The sequence below is a fragment of the Columba livia genome, chromosome 1, assembly GCF_036013475.1.
Source record: "Columba livia isolate bColLiv1 breed racing homer chromosome 1, bColLiv1.pat.W.v2, whole genome shotgun sequence".
Lineage (NCBI taxonomy): Eukaryota > Metazoa > Chordata > Aves > Columbiformes > Columbidae > Columba > Columba livia.
This window is the reverse complement of record NC_088602.1, coordinates 208,044,891-208,057,938: the sequence shown is the minus strand read 5'-3', so window position 1 is coordinate 208,057,938 and position 13,048 is coordinate 208,044,891. Positions and strand designations below refer to the sequence as shown.

Sequence of the window (13,048 nt, the reverse complement as noted above, 5' to 3'; positions counted from 1 at the left end):
TCTCAGTGTTAGCAGGTTGAAAGTGGAATTTCCCAGCATGTGAGGGCTGTGTTTAGTAAACTTCTTTTAAATAAACTCAGTCTTAAAGGTACCAATTGGTATTTATTAGGTAATAGGGTGATATTTGTTAGGTAATAGGATGTTTTAAGACCTAGCTGTTGAAAAATATCTAATTACTAAACCAGGTGAACTTCACAGTTGTTTGCTTTCTATTGAATGTTTGTATCTCTTATGAGAGTGTTTGGTATCCAACCTCTGTGCCAGCTCTCATGTTCTGAATATTGTGTTTATTAGTGAGAGGAGACCATCATCAACCTTGACAAATTTGAGAGAGATGTACATGATGCTGGTTGCGTAGTCTAAGGAAGAGTTTGGCTTGCTGAGATACAGAAGGAAAGAGATGGAGCTCTGAAGAGCGCAATCCCAGGGACAAGCCAAACCCAGCAATACGAGATGATCCAGTCTGGGCAAGGGAAGAGCTCCAAACAAACCTACATTGTCACCGCGAAACACGACGAGAAAGTCAGAATATGTACCAGTCTTTTGGGGCATCATATACTGCTGCTTTCTAGATGAGGAAGAAAGTTTCTTTGAGATACTGCTGAAAGTGTTGACTGATGTCTTTTTTAGTGCTGTCAAAATACCTTTTTTTTTTTTTGCTTGCATTTAAGTTTACCAGTGACTCTTACTATAGTGAAAGTTGTTATATGAAAATGTGCTATGTTTTCTTACCAAAAGATTACAATATTGTTTAGGCAACAGTGCTGAAAGGATGAGCCATATCGTCACTATTTCCTGCTGTTGAACACACTGATTCCATGTCTCTTCTGGCAGCAGAGTGCAAAATCTACTTTTCCTTAATCTTCCTTTGAGATGGGTTTGGTTTTGGGTAATCTGGTGGTGTATTGTTTCATCAAGATAGTGAATTTCATCCAGTCACAGATTCTTGCTGGTGCAGATCTCATTTTGCACATGGGAACTGATGGAAATGGTTGTGTTTTGCAAGAGGACTCTGTTCTTTATCCTTCCATTTTTGCATAGAAGCTCCTGCCAGCCAAGTTCATCAGAGCTGTTGCCACCACTTAGGTGGAGAGCAAGGAAACCACTGGAGATCTGACTGATGGCCAGTGTGGATTCAGTTCACAAATGTCTTTAAAATGACTGACTATCCTAAATGACATTCCTTGAAGCTGCCACAGCCCTAAGGATGTTCTACTGCTGCATCTCTTCTTCAGTCATCTCTGTTTCTGCTTGACTCACCCTCCCAATTGTTACCTGTCTTCTCATTTCCCTTCATATGGTTGCTGGTTGTGTCCCAGGCAAAGTTATCTTTTTACATCTATTTTGTATATTTTTTTTTCATTGAATCTGTGAAAAACTTTGAGTGAAAATATTCTGACCACCTGTGTTTTTTATAGGGGAAATTCCCATATTTCTCATTTAAAACTCTCACTTTAGGTCTTGATTGAAGACAGAAAAGGGTGTCTTTTCTGTTCTTTTTCATCTTTGTTTCAATATTCATTGTGCAGATATGCATAGCAAAGTTGTGATGATCTTCACTGGGGGTGGAATAGCTTAAAGAAGGCTTTTCAGTCTGATTTAAATGCCTATACTTCAAAATAATTTAAGATGCCTTTTTATTTACCAAACACTTGCAAGTAAACCTTAAAAAACCACCACAGTAAAGAGCAAATGCTTTCCCGCACAACATAGGGTCTTCTCTTTCTTCAGGAATCTGTGTCAAAATACAGGATTTTTGTCGGGCATGAAAGTGTTCAGAAGATGCTTGTTATTTTTCCCTTTATTTCAACTAGTAAAACATATTGACAGGCTTTCTTAAAAAGGTATCGAGGTTTGACACAGCTTGCTAAAATACCATTGAATTTGTTTTCAGGTGGAAAATAAGGGATGCAATCAGTAAACAGTGCTGAAATAGGCCTTTTTAAAAAGAGAAAGAATCTCTAATGGTGAATCTTACTCAAGCTTTATTTTTCCAACAGGGCAGGGAGGCTCACACTTACTAAAGCGCCTCTCTGCTGTTGTATATAACATCTGCAATAGTATGTATAGTATGTATTTCAAAACATAAAATTAAAAGGAAGCCTTATACTTGGTAAAACCCTCTGTGTCTCCTTCAGATGCTACAAGTACAATTATCAAGACAATATCAGCTTTCTGGTTCACTAAGGAATGTGGTCGTGGCTGTGTATAAGTTTTGTGCATAGCAAATTCTGAAGACTTTTTCTTTTTTTTAGGATAAAAGAAACAGTAACTAGAAAAACCACAATTTTAAAATTAATGGCCATTAAATTTCCCAAACCTATTAATTCAGCTGTAGCTGAAACCAAGAACAGATCAAAGAACTTTGCAGAGAAGCGTGGTTGTGGCTTGAATGTGCCTTATTGACAGGAACTAAGCAGGAATTTCCACAGGGGAAGAAGATTGCGGGTCTTGTTAATTAACATTTTGGCCACCCGACCTCTCTTGGTCCTTTTGAAAGCCCCAGTGTGGGACGCATCACGAATGGCATTTGAATTACTTGTATCTTTGCTGACTGCAAGAGGAGGAAGGTTCCCTGTGCTCTCCTGGGTGCTGTGTTGTCCATCAGGTGCGAGTCTCTGGCAGGATGGAGATCTTTGTGTTTCCTGAGAGCATCTGAGCGTATTTCTGAGGGGCAGATTATTCAGAGGATGGGGTGGAGATTGTCATGTCAGGAATGGAGACTGAGGAGAGAACGAACAGCCTCAGTACGTGCTTAAACACAGAAACAAAGGCTTTCCTTCGGGGATTATGCAAAATTAGGTTGTTAATGGATTGAGAACAAGCCTGAAAAAAAAAAATAATGAAACCACAGTGGACTAGGGGAGTTACTTAAAGCTTTTCTTCATCTTGCTATGTTTTATGTATTTTTCTAATAACAACGAACTCGGGAGTTTATGGTGCTTTTAGTGTTTCGATGATGCTCACTCAGAGTGCAGGCAGCTCCTCCAAGCGCTGGGTGACTCGGGGTCTCATAACAGCGGTGTTAGAGACAAGACTGCAAATCTGGGGTCAGTTTTGGGCCCCTCCTGGCAAGAAAGGCCTTGAGGTGCTGGAGCGAGTTGAGAGAAGGGAATGGAGCTGGTGAGGGGCTGGAGCACAAGTGTGATGGAGCGGCTGAGGGACCTGGGGGGTTCAGCTGGAGAACAGGAGCTGAGGGGAGACCTTCTGATCTCTGAACTGCCTGAAAGGAGCTTGGAGCCGGGGGGGTCGGGCTCTGCTCCCAGGGAACAAGTGATAGGATGAGAGGAAGCGGCCTCAAGTTGCGCCAGGGGAGGTTCAGATTGGATATTGGGAACAATTTCTTCCCAGAACGGTTTGTCGGGCATTGGAACAGGCTGCCCAGGGCAGTGGTGGAGTCACCATCCCTGGAGGGGTTTAGGAGATGTGTAGATGAGGTTCTCAGGGACATGCGTTAGTGCTGGAGTGTTAATGGTCGGGCTCAATGATCTTAAAGGTCTTTTCCAATCAAAATGATTCTGTGGTTCTGAAGGCAGCCCTGGGCTCGGGTGCTGAAGCTGGAAGTGAACAAAGACATGGGTCCTCTGAAAGCTGAGACAGAAGATTTTATTTAATCTATGTTTTGAAGAGTCAGTAGTACAGAAACATTCTTTCAAGTCTAGAAGAGAGCTGCAGACAGTGTGACATCTTTCTTCAAAGAGCTGGCCCAAACTTCAGCTGGGGGGAGTTCAGTGTTGGTCCAGGTGTCTTTGTAGCAGCTGAGAGGGATGAGTGTTACAGAACTGAAAAGAAATCCAAGTCAGGTATTTTATTAATCTTGTGGCTTTATGACCTTTTTCTATAGGGAGAGCAGCAGGATAGTTGAGAGCCCAAGAACCAAGTCAGATAAAAAGAAGATGAAAAAGGTAGCAGCAGTATCTCTTCTACAGACTTTGTTTGCTATGGGATGATGAGGACAGGGAAAAATGCGGTAGCTCCATCACCTACTGCAGATGAAGACTCTGGAAGTCACCTTATTGAGGGATGTCTTTGAATGAGAGTAGAATTTAAATCAAGGTAGAAGAATCCTTGCAACACAACTTTGAAATAGTCTCAGCAATGCTGCTCTAAGTCAAATTAAAATGGAAGGTCTTGGTGCCTGTTGAGAACTGGATGCACACTTTTTGGAAGCAGTGGGTTAAAAGGACTAACGTGAGCGAACTGGTCATGTACTGGATTTGGTCTGGAACAAGGATAAACTAACCCTCCGAATTGAGGTTGTAGATGAAATTCTGTCTGCTCAAAAAGAAGCAACAGAATAAGATGATGAGTATGAGGTGAGATGTGTGTGAGAGTAATGTCAAGGTAGTGGAGGTGAGGAAGAAGAATCCACCTTTCCTCAAACACGGCCATTTGTGTTAAAAGCATCTTTTTGGGGCTTTGGAGACTCTGTCAGAGACATGTGAGAGAACTGGGGAAGAAAAAAGTTTTCTTCTGCATTAACAGGTCATGCAGATTATATCTGTAATTGTGAAGATGAGGAACATGGAAATTGCTCTCAGTGTTCCACAGTATTTTGATGTGCCACTTCTGCAGGGAGAATCCCTGCAAGATGCACATCGAACCAAACCTTGATGGACTGGAAGGGGAGCAGGTTGGCTCTCCCAGAGGATGCTGGTGGGACAGGGGCGTGTTCCTCCTAAGTTGCATCCAGAATTGATGAAATGCGTTCCCTTGCTCCCCAGCAGTTCCAGAAGCAAATACCTGTTCTTGTCAACTCACCTTTCAGAAACCTTGCTTGTAAAAGGTCAAGTTATGTGACTGAAAAGGATGCACAGGAGAAACCGCAGAAGCCACCGGGAAGGAGGCAGCCTGTGTAGGACTACTTAAAAATCTTTTGTCCTTGGTGGGACTGGATGAGGGTGGGAAGAAGGCGGAGATGGAAAGTTGTTTCCTATTTTCAATCAAGTGATTCGAGAAGGCAAGGAAGAGGGAAGGTGGAGGTACAATTTACTGGTTATTCAGTAAGTAAAAGATGAGTTTTAAGTAGTTCAGAGATGGGCTGTGATTTTGGAAGTGCCTATCAGGAGCAGAGTGCTGGAAGAGAGGACTTACCTCACTTGATTTTTTTATTTTTTCTCCTGTGAAATAAATACGTGTTTACGCTCGTTCTAGTAAAACTCAGCTCAAAAGAAACATCCTCTTGTGGCTTTTAGGTGTCTCACAGAATCCCAGAATGTCAGGGATTGGAAGGGCCCTGGAAAGCTCATCCAGTGCAATCCCCCCATGGAGCAGGAACACCCAGATGAGGTTACACAGGAAGGTGTCCAGGCGGGTTGGAATGTCTGCACAGAAGGAGACTCCACAACCCCCCTGGGCAGCCTGGGCCAGGCTCTGCCACCCTCACTGAGAAGTTGTTTCTTCTCATATTTAAGTGGAACCTTTTGTGTTCCAGTTTGAACCCATTATCCCTTGTCCTATCATTGGTTGTCACCGAGAAGAGCCTGGCTCCATCCTCCTGACACTCACCTTTTATGTATCTGTAAACATCAATGAGGTCACCCCTCAGTCTCCTCCAAGCTAAAGAGACCCAGCTCCCTCCTTATGGAAAGGTGCAGACCCATCTGCCTCCACAGTGCTGTCTCGCTTTAGGCCCTGCCAGGTGATTTGTGAATACTGTAAATCAAAATACATATATATTGGAGTGAGGTCTTGAGGAATCATCGTTAGTTTGGGCTTTATTAACAGATCCTCCCCGTCTTTCCTGACGCAACCACTGGGTACAGGGGTGACCATTTGCATGATGGATAGTTGTAGTGAAAATTATTTTTTGAAGGCTTACCATTAACCTATTGTTTGTTAATACATTAAACATGAGAAAACAGAGAAAAAAAAAAAAAGATATTTTTAAAAACGGAATTTCATAACTTTGAGGGACGGAGAATGTAATTTGGTTTTTGGTTTGGTTTTGATTTTTTTTTTTATTACGTGCAAATGGTCAGCTTTTGAAATAATGAGAAATCAGGGCAAGGAAGATTTTCGGTACTTTCAGGCAAGCTATATGAAAGCAGAACGAGATGCTTTGCCAGGCTTCTAATTCTGTTTTAAGCACACCGAACTTGCCTAGTTTTAAAGGCTAAATGAAGTCTGAAGCAATTTGCTGTATGATACAAAATACAGTGATTCAGCATTCTTTATGAGAGCTATTTATAGTTACTCTATTTTTATTCAAAGAAAAAACAATAGCACTGAATTTCAGGCGGTTTGACCAGACACTTAGGAAGGTCTCTGTGAAAGCTGAGGGGAATCTCGCATTGCTTGATCTCAGAAGCTGAACTCGTGAGCTCCCTCAGCATCAACATTTCAGTGCTGTCCTCCCGAAGGTGAAATGCAGTGCTGGAAAGCTCCATAAGCAGCGTTTCTCTGAAGCCTCATTTGTATCCACTGTTAAGGGGCTATCAACACTCGCCGCATTGTATTTTTGAAGAATCGAGCAGTGTAATTAACCTCTGTTAATTTTAACCATCTCTTTCAGGTTTTCACAAACGTTCTGTTACCCTGTTGCTGCAGCCAACGCGGATCCGAACGCCGGGGCTACAAAGGCTCGCTGCTTTCTCATGCTGGATCCCTCAAATCCAAGAGCTACTTGGCAGTTTCCAAGGCAACCACCTGTGGAATAATTAAAAAGGATGAAGCGTTACTGGGCACCAGATATAAGGAATTCTTGCCTGGAGAGAGCGCTTCATTTTCATCTGTCTTGAAGAATCAAATGTGTTTCTGCCAGCAAAGTTAAGGTAGTACAATTAAAAAGTACTGATTTGTTTTCCGGAGGTAATGAAAGGTTGAGTAGGAGCAAAAATCCTAATGTTACTATATACTACTCACTCATTACTGTGATTCCTTCTGTGTTAATTTTTTGCGTGTATTTAAGCAGAAAATCCAAGCGAGAGATGATAGTGGAAGGGCAGTGTGGGCGAGCAGTATTTCGTATCAGTAAAACAGTTGCACAAACTGTTTTGCGCTTTATGCCGTCTTTCCTCACAGATGATTTTTAAGCTGCTAAGGACTAAACCGGAGCATTTAGTAGGAGCATAAATATAGGAAGTGCAGCCTTCGTGCCAAGTACACTGAGATTTCTTTGGCATTCAGTGAAGGGATAGATAAAAACGGAATGTAGGAGTGGGCTCACTGCAAAATGACAGAATCAAGGATCGATCTTTATTCCGTAGCTTAAAGGGTGTGCAGTGATTAAGTTGACATTGAAACCAAACTGATAATTGGGCTTAGCTTCTTGGGTGAAGCGACAGCTAAGACCATTTTGAAGACCAAATTCCCTGATTCAGAGCTGAAATTGCATGGTGGAGTAGCCGAAAGGTAAGCAAAAGAACTCCATTAGCATAAGAATAATGAAAATAGCAAATTTGGTTCTGAAAGTTTGAGACATTGCTACAAAAGTTTATGGTAAAGCTCTTAAGCTTTAGATAACTGGAAAAGTTCTCAAAGTATAATATGTTACTGGATCTATCTGCTTATTTATATCTTCCTTCTCTGCCAGTCATTCAAATATATTTGAATAGGAAAATATTATTCATTACTGCCAATGAAGTTAAATGGAGAAAGCCACATTCACGTTCTTCTCATAGTCCAAATAACTGTTCAGTTAAGTCTGGTTACCTAGCTTGATGCTTTTGTATAGTTAATTTTAGATGTGATGCTTTTGTATAGTTTATTTTAAGCAAAAAAAAAAAAGATTTCTAGATTTTGAAGTAGGAATATTTGGGATGCCATCTGGCCTTTACATAATAAATTTTTCTTGCCAAAATGTTTGTGGGATTCTGTTGGGATGTGGATGGGATTTCACATTCCATCCCTTCCACAGCACAAGAGGATCATTGTTTTTAGATACGGTGGGTCCAAGAAGAAATGAGAATTGTATGATGGCAGCTTTGTGATTTGAGGGGATACAAACCGAACCCACCCAGGAATGGCCCTTAACTTCTACAGCTGTTACTGAATTTCAGAAGCCAATACTTGTAGGAAACGAGTACAACTGCAATTTTCAACCCTGATACTTGATTTCCAGTTCATTGGTCATTGTCATCACGGCTTAACTGCCAAATTGATTTTCTTTTTGAAGTAATTCTTCAGGCTGTTCAGTTCCTTTCAGTACAGAGCTGAGGACGAGGTTTTTGGAGACAAATCCTGTTCTCACATGTGAAATAAATATGCTGGCGAAGTATCTGCACCAGGCACAGTGAGGATGATAGAAAACTGAGATGAAGCAGAGCAAGGGTTGTTGGTATGTGCGGATCCAAATCTTTTGCTTTCCAAGCAACATAAGTAACTCTCAGGTGGAAGTGGATGGTTGTGAGAAGAGCATATGTGTGTATTTGTGTAGAAAAGATAGTGAATATGTTAAATTACCTCATTTTTTGTTACTGTTATGCCTCAAATACTGTGAAAGGAACCTCTCTTTGCATTGATAGTTCAGCCTGGACCAATTTAGGCCAGAGGTCTAACATTTCAGTAACTTTAAGCGTGTCATTAGATGTATTTATATATGAAACTTGCATACATTTTTTCCTCCATATTTAATTCCCGACCCAGAGCTTCCCATGCTAAGATGCACTTGATCGCTAGTTCAACCTGCTTACGCATCCTCCTTTTACTGGCTATTTGACCCTGGCTATTTTTCCAGACTTCATGTACAAGCCTGTGGTTCTGTATCAAGGATACCAGAGAGCTACATGGAGTTTGTTAACATAGTTTCTAATAGAAATAAAAACATGCATGCTAAATTTAGGCAATTGGACTGTGTGAAAGAAAATAAAGTGGCTCGGCACTGTATGTGGATAATGTTTTAATGATCTTTATCCCTGGGACGTTTCATGGGGCAGAGGGGCAGTGGAAATTTGGAAGCAGTGATTTGTTCGATAATATTCATTTCTTAAAGTGGTACAGTACATGGCAACATAGAAAGTTGGTTTTGCAGCCTTGGCTATTAAGAATTAATGCTCTATGCACCCATAGAAAAGTAAAATTTCCTTTGTACTCCTTTTTCTATAACAGAACATGTATATTTTGCTCCATGTTGGAGCAATCGGATGTCCCTTGAAAGGAAGAAAGGGAAATAGCGATACAGTAATTCTCTTAAAGGTTACTTTGATAGAGTGATTTCTTTTTTCCCATGTTTCAGTGTCAGAACTGTATCAAAAGAGTCAATTACAGTGTGGTAGTCTTAAAAAAATCATTAAAATATCCCTTAATTTTGTCAAGTAAATAGAACTGTTTCCCAGAATAGATAACATTTTCTTGTTGCTTGGAAATACAAGGAATTTCTCAGGGAGTTTTTCCTTCTAGCAGGAGAAGCCTAGAGTCAAAATACAGAGGAAACGTAGGGAAAGAGTGAAAATCAGCAAGTCACCTTCCCGCTCTTGGAAGAGGGAACTCAAATAACAAATGGACCCCTTTGCTGAAGCTTTTTTTGGGGACCTGATCGCTACATACATGGAGGTTTTAGGGTGTATTGTGCTGGGTGGACACGTATAACATCTCATAGTGAGATTTGTCACTCTCCCAGAGAACAAGAATAGTAATCGTAGTAACAGTCTCTGGGAATATCAGTCACCAGGGTGCTGTGTAGCGTTGTGTATCTTATGGTTTTTAGGACCATCTCTTTGCTCTCTGGCCCCTTGAAGGTTAGAAAAGGGTTAAAATCACCTGCCCAAAAGTGATGTACATTTTCCAGCTGTATCAATCCAGGACACTATTGGTACCACTCTAAAGATGTGAAACTCCAGATAAATGCATTGTAGCCCCCTGTATTGTGTGTTGCCGCCCAATTGACAGCAATCACAACACCCTTTCAGAATGCGAGAGTTTTTTGCTGTACTTAGGTGAATGAACGGCATTTGAGGATCAAGTCAGCATTGCAATTTTAATAGTTTTTAAGATAGAATTATCTACTACATGATGGACCTTACAAGATCCTTATTGCTATTGCTGCTTGTGCATTTTGCATGTGCTTTTTCAGTGTGGTTCAGAGGACTTTCCCTGACAAGTTATTCAAAAAGTCCAGAATAGGATAGAAAGGTCAGTCCATTTCATTGTCATTGTCATTCTAGGACCAGTTTGGCTTTCTTTGAAATCAATGAAAAAACTAATATTTCATAGCAGTAGAATTGTTTGCATTAATACATATTTCCAACCTCCCCTCTGTGATTTGAATTCCTCGTGTTGGTTTGTGCGTCTTTTCCTGTTCTATTAAAGCAAGACTTCAGAATTACAGAATCATATTTGGTAGAGAGGCGGAGGGGGCTTTAAATTGCTGTCCACAGTGAACCTTTGGATATTTGTAACAGGCACTGAAGAGATGCTGACACTTGGCAGTTCTTTGGGACATTATACCTGTGCTAGACAAAATGAGTTAGAGAGGTAATGAACATAAGACCAGAGGAGCAGCTGTTCTCCTGCACCCATCTTGAACAGTATTTTGTCTCCAGCAGTGCCCAAAGGTGGAGAACTGAGGAGCACAGGAGCAGAAATAGAAGCCAGATTCTATATTCTCAATGCTTTTTAATCTCTAGACATCTGTAGCACATGGATTTACTGAGCTGGATGTCTTTCTTTTTTTTAATTTTTTACTGGACTTGTTAAATCTTCTTTTCAAGCCATGAGAAGTATTAGGAGGTGTAATACTGTGTGGTTCCAGAGCTTAACTAACGTGACAGCCTGTTGGGTGAGGAACCATGTTATTTTGTTAAGGTTTTGAACCTAAACTCCATTTAAAATCCACTTACTGTGCTGGAAGAGACATAAATAATTCATCCCTATCAACTATCTATGTGACACTCAGAATTTTCTGGAGATCAGCCTACTGCAAGTGTTAAGAGTCAGCTCAGAGCCTTCCTAACATGAAGTTAGGACCACCTTGGTTATCCTACTTCACACTTAATTTCATTGAAATACTTTATGAATTGCACTGCTGAATTTCCTTGCTGTATTTTATTGTCCAGTCAGTAATCCACACGTAGTCCTGTCTCAGTTTTTCTTACTCATTTACCATCTTTGCTGCCGTGAATAACTTAGTATCATCAACAGACATTGTCATCTCACCATTGAGCCCTTTTCGTGTCATTTATGAATTCATTGAGCGCTGGGAACAGATCTCAGCGTGGATCCCTGTGGAAAGAAGGGCTGACATAGCACCAAGTGCTGCCAAGAGCAGGAGTGGGTTTGCACGTGGCACAGTTGAATTTGTAGTAGTTTCACTGCCTTGTTTTGGTACGCTTGTCAATATGGAATCACTGTAAAATTTTTTGGTAGGAATTGATAATTTCATATGTAAGATACAGGAGGATTATTGCCTTAACTTTTAAAAGGGCTTGGCCTACGTAGCAGAACATTTTCCATTTTCTGCATTTTTATTCTTAAGAGCAACCTGGTTGGAACTCACTGGTTTATCACACTCTGCATTACCAGTATATAGAAAATAGTGTTGAATAAAGGAAATGAAGCAATTGAATAAATCTCCACCATCATAAGTAGGCACTGGTTTTAAATTATTAAGTGTAGGAAGTTACCTTAGCAATACCGCTGTTACTTGTTTTCTAATGTTAACAGAAAACATCTAAAGCAGTAGTAAGAAAACTGAATCGTATCAAAAGGATCAATAGTATAAAATGATTATTTTATGGTAGCCTGTAGCTGAGGGTGGTGGGCAGGGATGGGGGATGTGGTTTTGTGTCCCATGGCACAGTCACACATCCTTCTTCATGGCCTTCCATGAATTTCTCTAATGTGAACCCGTTTTGTTGTCCCTGATATGTTAGAGCTGTGAATTAGAATAATTTAGAATCATGAAGTAGTATGAGTTGGAAGGGACCTACAGAGGTCGTCTAGTCCAAAATTAAACAGGTTGTGTATTCATCTTATGTAATAAAGCTTCTTGTTTCAAAGTGTTTGTGCGACCACAGAACCACAGGATGGTTGGGGTTGGAAGGGACCTCTGGAGATCACCCAGTCCAACCCACCTGCTAACACAGGGTCACCAGAGCAGATCACACAGGAAGGTGTCCAGGTGGGTTTGAATGTCTCCAGAGAAGGAGACTCCACAACCTCTCTGGGCAGCCTGGGCCAGGCTCTGGCACCTCAAAGGAAAGAAGTTTCTCCTCATGTTCAGATGGACCCTCCTGTGCTTCAGTCTGTGCCCATTGCCCCTCATCCTGTCGTTGGGCACCACTGAACAGAGTCTGGTCCATCCTCTGACACCCACCCTGGAGATATTTATAACCATTGATGAGATCCCCTCTCAGCCTCTCTTCTCCAGCTGAACAGCCCCAGCTCTCTGTCTCTCCTCATCAGAAAGATGCTCCAGACCCCTCATCATCTTCATAGCTCACCGCTGCACTCCCTCCAGTAATTCCTTGTCCTTCTTAGACTGGAGAGCCCAGAACTGGACACCAAACTCCAGATGTGGCCTCACCAGGGCAGAGCAGAGGGGGAGGAACAACCTCCCTTGACCTGCTGGTCACACTTTTCCTAATGCACCCCAGGTACCATTGGCCTTCTTGGCCACAAGGGCACATTGGTGACTCGTGGTCAAGCTGTTATCGACCAGAACTCCCGAGTCCTTCTCTGTAGTGCTGCTTTCTGGGAAAACAACACTAGAGGTACCCATCTCTTGCTCAGCACTTCTGTCCATCCCTGTCCGATCTCTCTTCAGTTCTTTTTTTTACCGGCTGAGGAATCTTGATTGATTTCATCCATCCTTATGTGTGAGCTGCTCCCTCATTCTCGTCTTTGCTGTTCCGTCCATGGGTGTGTTACTTCCTTGCCAAGATGAGGGACCAAAGCAGCTTTGGGAGTTCAGGGCACGAACGCACTGCAGACGAGTGTGCTGCTGCAGCATCGCGCTCTGTTCCCTCCCTAATTGCTCCTGAAATTCCATGTGCTTTTTCGCTGCTCCTGTTATCAACCCCTGTGAAAACTGTATTTTCATAAAGCTATCTACAGTGACTTCAAAGTCTCTCCTAATCAGGAAAAACTAATTTAAAACCTATACTTTTCT

The 13,048-nt window shown here is 41.6% G+C and overlaps 1 long non-coding RNA gene across 36 annotated transcripts in view; it reads left to right on the top strand.

Annotated features, from left to right (window-relative positions):
* The window catches only part of LOC110359891 (uncharacterized), a 134,573-nt gene that overhangs the window by 29,778 nt on the left and 91,747 nt on the right, over positions 1–13,048 (top strand). For all 36 annotated transcript variants that reach the window (XR_010469709.1, XR_010469706.1, XR_010469683.1 and 33 more), the window contains exon 2: positions 6,515–6,773. This is a non-coding gene — a long non-coding RNA (uncharacterized LOC110359891). The remainder of the gene's footprint in view (positions 1–6,514; positions 6,774–13,048) is intronic.